An 8,459-nucleotide genomic window follows, 5' to 3' on the forward strand; every position below is an offset into this window, starting at 1 on the left:
TTCTTCCTTTTTTTTTTTTTTCAGCCCAAAGGGCTGAGCTGTTTTCTGGTCCGAAAGGTCCTGCCACTACTCAGCAACTCTGAGCTGAGAACTGGGAGGTAGGCGGATCTCTATAAGAAACGTGGATTTTCTTCCCTTCCCTTTCACAAATACCTGCAGCAGAAGTAAGAGACAGCTATTGTTCAGATTTCAGAGCTCTTTTCTTAACCATAAGGAAAGAGATTACTTATTTGGAAAGATGAAAGGGTTTGGAATGCCTCCCTTTTATAATAAGCTCAGTGACCCTCAAACAGAATTAACAGAGAGAAAACCACATCCAGACAGATTGTACTTAAATGGCTGAAAAGTCCATATAGAGAACTAACCTTAAAAGCACCCAGAGAAAAAAGATGTATTGCATGTAAGGGAATAAAAATACAAATAATGACTGACTTTCATAAGACATATAATAAGGTCTTGAAGATAATAGAATGACATTTTTTAAATGCTGGAAGAAAAATATCTCTCAACCTAAAATTCCATATCAAACAAAATATCTTTTCAAAATATAAACATTTTCATATAAACAAGGTAGATATACCCTACAGGAAAAAAAAATCTGTAGGCCAAAAGGAAATTAAATTCAATGATAGTTTTGGAACTGCCATTAGGCAGGGAGACCATTGAAAATATTAAATAGTTTGAAACCTATTCTTCCTTTTCTTAAATTCCTTAAAAACAATTGACTATTTTTTTCTGATTAAAAATAAGATGTTCATTATGCAGAATGAACTGTTGATAACATGTAACAATCTAGATTGATCTGAAAGGCATTAGGTTTACTGACAACCAATTTCAAAAGATTGCGTATGTTTGATCATTTATATAACATTTTTGAAATGATCAAATTATAGAAGTAGAGAACAGATTAGTGTGTCTGGGTAGGGGGATTTGGTAGATGAGTCCAAACATACATGGATAGCATTAGGGAGTTCCTCTGTGTTCTGTATCTTGATTGTGGTGGTGATGGCTGCATGAATATATGAATCCATACATGGGATAAAATTGCATAGAATTATATGTGCATGTGTATGCACACACAAATAAATGTGTAAAAAAATGGTGGCAACAGAATGAAGCCTGTAGTCTAGTTAATAGTATTATACTAAAGTCAATTTCCTGGTTTTCATGTTGCACAGCAGTTACATAGAATGCCACTCTTAGGGGAAGCTGGGTGAAGGGCTTGAAATTCTATGCACTATTTTGTAGCTTCCTGTGAATCTATATTTCAAAATAAATTTTTTTAAAAAACTTTCATTATTACCAAAGCAGAATAAGCACATTGTAGAAAGTCAGAAATGCAGGAAACAAAAATAAACACTATATTCACATAACTCAAAGGCTACACTGTTAAACCTTACGGTATATCTATCTAGATCTTTTTCTATGCCTTTATATATACTATATACATTTTGGGGGGCTAGTTTCAAAGATACAGTTTTTTTCCTTTTCAAAATCTTTTTTTATTCTTCTTTATGTATAATGTTGTATAAGTTTCAGATGTACAGCAAAGTGATTCAGTTATACATATATATATATATGTATTCTTCTTTATATTCTTTTCCATTATAGGCTATTACAAGATATTGAATATAGTCTCCTGTGCCATACAGTAGGTACTTGTTGTTTATCTACTTTATATATAGTAATGTGTGTCTGTTCATCTCAAACTCCTAATTTGTCCCTCCACAACACCTTGCCCTTTTGGTAACCATAAGTTTGTTTTCTGTGTCTGTGAGTCTATTTCTGTTTGGTAAATAAGTTTATTTGTATCTTTTTTTAGATTCCACATACAAGTGATATCATACATTTGCCTTTCTTTGACTGACTTCACATAGTATGATAATCTCTATGTCCACTCATGTTGCTACAAATGGCATTATTTCATTCTTTTTTATGACTAATAGTCTATTTTATTTATATATACATATACATGTGTATGTATATATATATGTATGTATGTATGTATGTATACCACATCTTCTTTATCCATTCACCTGTCAATGAATATTTAGCAATTGTAAATAGTGCTGCTATGAATTTTGGGATGCATGTATTTTTTTTTAATTAGAGTTTTTGTCTTCTCTGAATATATGCCCAGGAGTGGGATTGCTGGATCATATGGTAACTCTATTTTTAGTTCTTAAAAGAACCTCCAAACTGTTCTCCACTGTGGCTGCACCAATTTACATTCCCATCAACAGTGTAGGAGTGTTCCTTTTTCTCCAAACCCTTTCCAGTGTTTACTACTTGCAGACTTTTTGGTGATGGCCATTCTGACTGGTGTGAGGTGATACCTCATTGTAGTTTTGATTTGCATTTCTCTAACAATTAGCGATGTTGAGCATCTTTTCATGTCCCTGTTGGTCATCTGTATATCTTCTAAGGAGAAATGTCTATTTAGGTCTTCTGCCCATTTTTGATAGGCTTGTTTGATTGACCTTTTGATATTAAGCTGTATGAGCTGTTTGTATATTTTGGAAATTAGTTCCTTGTCGGTCGTGTCACTTGCAAATATTTTCTTTCATTCTGTAGCTTGTCTTTTCACTTTACTTTTTTATGGTTTCCTTTTCTGTGCAAAAGCTTTTAAGTTTAATTAAGGCCCCTTTGTTTACTTTTGCTTTTATTTCCATTACTGTAGACAACAGATCCAAAAAAAAAAACATTGCTGCAATATATGTCAGAGTGTTCAGCCTATGAAAAACAATTGACTTTTTAAATTCAAATATAATAACTATATACTACAATGTCATAGCATATGTAGAAGTAAATTATTTAACAATAGAACAAGATGGGGAGCAAATCAAATTATATTCTTGTTCAATTCTTACACTATATGTGAATTGGTACAACATCAATTCAAGATAAAATGTGGTAAGTTAAGAACTCATATTCATAGTTATTAGAGAACCACTGGTTTAAGCCATCATAGCATGACATTCCCCTGCGGAGTGTAAGTCTGGTTAGAATTTTTCTCCATGACTTTCTTGTGTGTTAATGTGGCTGCCAGTGTAAAGAGAACCAACTTTAGGATGAAACCAATGGTGATCAAAGAAAGAGAAAAAACCTAGTTCCTTGATGACATCATTGGGCTGTTGAGAGGCACCAAACCTCAAGCCTGATCTACATTTGGACTCTCAATTTGGTGAGATAACAAATTTCCTTATTACTAGGGCCATTTGAACTGGGGCATTTTTTTCTTGCTTGAAGCCAAAAACACCCAAACTAATATACCATGTGACTACATCATGGAATCACTTAATTTGTGTTTATCATAAGATTTTAATGATATGGTAAATATGTATGTCATAACAGTAATATAAAATATTGAATATAAATTATTAATGATTTTCCTCAAAAGTTTGAGATACTGAGGGATCTAATGTTATTTCATAAGCTTCTAATGTACATCAGACACTGTGCATGTTAGGATATATCCTTTTGTACTTCATCTTCACAACTACTCCATGAAGTTTCACCCATTCACTTATTTATTATTTACTTATTCATTATTTATATTCATTCATTATTCTTACATTAAGCAGGTATTGACTGATAAGTCCCTAGCTAGAGACTAAAGTTTCAAAATGTTCTTTGCCTTCATGGAATTTACTATCCAATGTTGAGGAGGTGGGGGCATGCATTTTACAAATAATTATACAAATATTTAATTGCATTTGGGATGAGTTATGTGAAGGAGAAATACAGGGTCCTAAGAGAACATGCATCAGGGGAAACAAATCTAGGCGAGGTATGAATGGTGGATAAGTATGGAAATTTTCCCTTTGGAAGTCATTCTTAAGTTCATATTTAATGCTACATAGGTGTTTCCAGGGATGGAATAAGAGTAGGTGTAGAGAACCAGGGGAAGAACCTGAGAGAATGAGACTGGATGGTTTCCAGGTTCTGTTCAGTTCAAATATCTAATGATATGTCTAATGACTCTAAGCTTTGACCTGCACATATTAAGTCTCATTAACTTAGTAAACCAAAGCATGGGACAGGTATGATAAACTACGTGTGAAAAATATTCCTTCACTCCAGCAGACCAGGATGATTTGGGATCATCAATGGGGCTAACCTGAGTAAGGGTGCATTTCCACTGATGCCAGCTGCAGGAAGCAAATTAGAAACCTGAATTTTTTTTTTTATTTTTTAGGGTTTGGTCATTTTCCTCTGCCACATGTCCATAAAATGAAATGCCCTCCTTAATAAAGTATTTCACCATGTGTCCTGCGATCTGCTCTGAGAAACATGGAGGTGGAGATAGGGTGGGTGAAAGCCATTCTCACTTCTCAGGACAGCTCCATCACACTTCAGAAGATGAGGTGTCCCTGTGGACTCAGTACAGCTGGATGTAGCACTGGACATAACTCAGACTCCATTCATTCTGACCAAACTTCCATGTACTGTTCACCAGTCCATCTTGGGAGACCTCTAGCAAAGACATTTTGAAGCCCATGTTTGCTCTGCAGAGGAAAATTCCTCACTGAGAACCATGTGATACAGAGATGAAGAACGTTTTGATTTGGGCTCATCCTGCCATATATCCTGCATCTGTGCCCACAGGTTTTTCCTCCTATCTTAACTCAATCATCCTACACCCAAATTCAACCACAGTCCCTCAACTCTTATCCCAAACTAGCCACTCATAGGCATGACAACCCAAACCAGTCTATTCCTAGACCTCCCTCCTGTCCAGCACAACCCAAGCAACTTCACCCTGTGGTACAATTTTAACTCCTTGGGCTACTAAGCAAGATATTTCAGTAAACAGAGGTGCCAAGGTTTACTCTCACCTCTCTTGTTCTTCATTTGGATTGGGTGCTTCGGAGGAGGTCCTAACTTGATTTTTTTTTTTGAACCCCTGAGTTGGTTTGGATCTTATCCAAAAAGCAGTAGATTTCTTGCTTAGTCTACTTGTATTCACTTTGAAGCTATAGTCCTTATGATCACCCAATCCAAACTCCTCTGACAACCCTGACACATAATAACAACAAATAATGACATGGAACACTTATAGAAGGTCATCATGTTCTAAGCACTATGAGCAACACTTTTCATGCATTATCTGTTTTAGTCATAATTATAACTTTGTAAAAAGGTTTCTACTATTGCCCATTTTAAGATGAAATAACTCAGGCTTAAAGATGAACCAGGATTCTAAACAAGGGCTACCTGATTCCAAAACCTGCCTGTTACCCCTTGCTATTACAGCCCTCAAAAACAAAAGACATTTAGCCCAGGCATTAACTCAAGACCCTTCTCTGTCCCCGACCCCACATAACCCTACAACTATTTACGGGCCAATAATTGAGTTATAGCATACCTGGAAACTCTTTAAAAATAAAGTCCAGCCCAATTCAGCCAGCTTACTATAAATGCTTACCACTACCCACCCCCATTCAAACACACACCTGTTTTTCCCTTGCCTTTTTCCTTGCCTTAATAGTTAAAGACAATGGTAAGTATACGTATAGGTAGAAAGGTGTTCAGTGTGCTGAAACAGGACTAGTATCCAGCAAAAATTCAAAATAATTTATTTTTCTTTGTTATTTACCCTTTCAACGTTATTCTCTTAATGTTGCTGAAACCCCGCCTCCGTACCCCGCTTACTGAATTAAGACTCAAGGACAGAGTTTTGGATAAAGTAGAAAAGGCAGCTTTAGTTCTTTGCCAGGCAAAGGAGGTCACAGTGCGCTAAATGCTTCCAAGACTGTGAGCCTGCTGGGGAGAGAAGACAGGGAGGTTTATAATAAAAGTTCAAGAGTTCAAGGGGTGCAGCCAGTTTCCATAGAGATCACATACAGGTAACAAATTATTGCAAAGCAGTTTTTGTTTTTGCAGATGCAGTGGTCCCCTTCCCACTGCTGGTTCACCAGCAGAAGTTCACCTCTGGCTTTGGGGCTCTTCTAATGTTCTTGTGCCTACAGCAAAGGGTGCATAGGAAGGGGGTCTATGGAAGAGAGCTCCAGAGAAAACCGTGTACAATTTAAAGTCGGGTTGATAAATGCTTCCAGCATTTCAGGCAGGCTGAGACCCGGGATCTCTTGCTGCAGGCTGAGACCTGCACCTCAAACAACAGAATACAGAGAAACCACAAATGGCTAAAAATAACTGCAGATGTGTGCAAGTTAAAGTGAATTATAAACAATAAAGTGCATAAAACACCCAACTGCCTTTTCTGAGAAGCTGGGGGCAAAAGCAGGGCACTGGGGTCAGGAGCAGGGCACTGAGCATGATCCCCACATGCAACACCATGAGGGGACTGGGCAGACCACCCAAGTCCCCCACCTCTTCAGCCTAACCCTGGCTGGCAAGAGCATGAGAAAAGCCATTTAAATTACTACACAGCTAAGCAGTTACAAATGCCATGTGGTCACCAATGACAATAGGGTCTTGCTTGCTTACACTAAGTCATCTTCTGGGAAACCATCCTCTCCCTTTCTTCTGCCCCTTTCTCAGAAATATTTCCATGTCCTCTGATTATCTCATCATAGTCCACTGTGCTCATATTCCAAACATTTCCTAGTTAACTGAATCCCCCTTGGGCACTTGAGGTTAGAGATGCAAACTAGTTACATTACACTATTGTAACAGACTGATAATGCTGCTATTTGTGTCCCACTAACTGGCCCACCCACACCCCCTCCCCATTCTTTCTGTGTTCACCCACTGACACTCCTAACTATGGCTTTAAATGTTCTTTAGGGAAGATTTTGTTTGTTCATTCATTTCACTTGGCTTCAATTATTAGACAGAGAGATTGTCTGACACGATAAACTCTGGGCATCTGTCCATTTTTATTTTCTTCTGGGAGTTCCTATAATCTGTCATTTTGTGCTTTTGGATGTTGGGAACACCTCGCCAGCTTGCAAAACAGAATTAGTAAAGAAGAGGGGGCAGCTAGTACAATTTCTGAGGAGGCCTCAACATCTTCTATCTTCTAGTGCACACTTTTCCAAAGCTTGGCTCATAAATTCTTGGTCTGTGCACACTGAGATAATACTTATTATTTGTATATGAACACATTAAAATTTATGCTAAATTACCATGCAACTTATTGAACAATACACATACTTTAAAATGTGTGTCACATTGGTTGTTGCAGATTTATTTCAACATGAAGCTCCACATCGTGTCAGCCTTTACAGTCCATAGCACACAACAGTCAACTTGCAATCTACACAACTTGAACAGACACCAAGACTGAGATGGGGGACTCTCTTACATCCATCTTTCACTGGTTACCTTAGATTTGGATGGCTTATTTCAGTTGTATTCTCTGAGAATCCAGAGTGTCTTGGAGTTTCTAAGGTGCCCAGATGAAGATGTGATAAGTGTCAACATATAAATCCAAATGATCTGTCATCTCTTATATGGATTGAAGAAGGATTATGGGAGATATGAAGGAATTTCTGCTTCCCTCTCACTTCTACATCAATGCGTACAAGTCTATCCCCGTCTTGGTTGGTCACAGAGCCAGGATTCCAAGCCAAATGAACATAAGGAGATTATAGAGAAAGAGCTTCTCTAAGGAGGCAGCATGTCTGTTCCTGTGTCCCCAGGTCCTAAAACACAGCCTGGCACCTAGTAGACATCCAACACATTTTTATTAAATAAACTTAAAACATTTACACTGATATCAATGACTGTCACTTATTAAGAACTTGTCAGGTACCAGGCACTGTGCTGAGCAGTTCATACACCAAACAACACCCAGGGCAACGTGACTGCTATCTCACCTCTGAGAAAACTGAGACAGAAGTGGCTTATTCAAAATGATTAAAAACTAGGTCAAGGCTTGCAAATGTAGGTGACCCCCCGCTCAGTCTAATATAAAGAACTCTCCTCCACCCTGCTATCTCCACACAGGCTCTAGAAGACATTTCCCTCCTTCTCTTGAAACAAATTCCTGCAACTCTTTCCCTGATAATCAGCTCTTTTCAGTTCCCTTGTGGTTCCATTTTTCTATCATATCTAGTTTTTCTTTGTCTCTCTGTCTCTGCTTGCTTTTCTTCAGTTTTTAAAATCCTTGTCTTCAGCAACAACAAAAGTCTCCCCTTAACTCTGTCACCCTTTCTAGATCCTTTCAAAGCCAAAGTCCTTGGATGGTTCTGACACAGTGCCCCACAATTTGGCTTCTGACCCCATTGTTTTACTTAAACTTGTGTCTGGGATATTAATCCCTAGAACTTTCCTATCAGTTCTGTGTATCATTTTATAATTTGCCAAATAGTCTGAGAGACATTTGGTTAAATTCTCCTTTATAGGCCTTAAATTTACTCTCTATTTAATGATTTTCTCCCTCCTCTTTGAAAAAAAAAAACACAACTCTGGTAAGTTGTCACTGTTATACACCATTTTTAAGTAAGTCAAACAAAATTATCTGTACCCCTTTCATGAAATAAACACAAAGA

The sequence above is a fragment of the Vicugna pacos genome, chromosome 10, assembly GCF_048564905.1.
Source record: "Vicugna pacos chromosome 10, VicPac4, whole genome shotgun sequence".
Lineage (NCBI taxonomy): Eukaryota > Metazoa > Chordata > Mammalia > Artiodactyla > Camelidae > Vicugna > Vicugna pacos.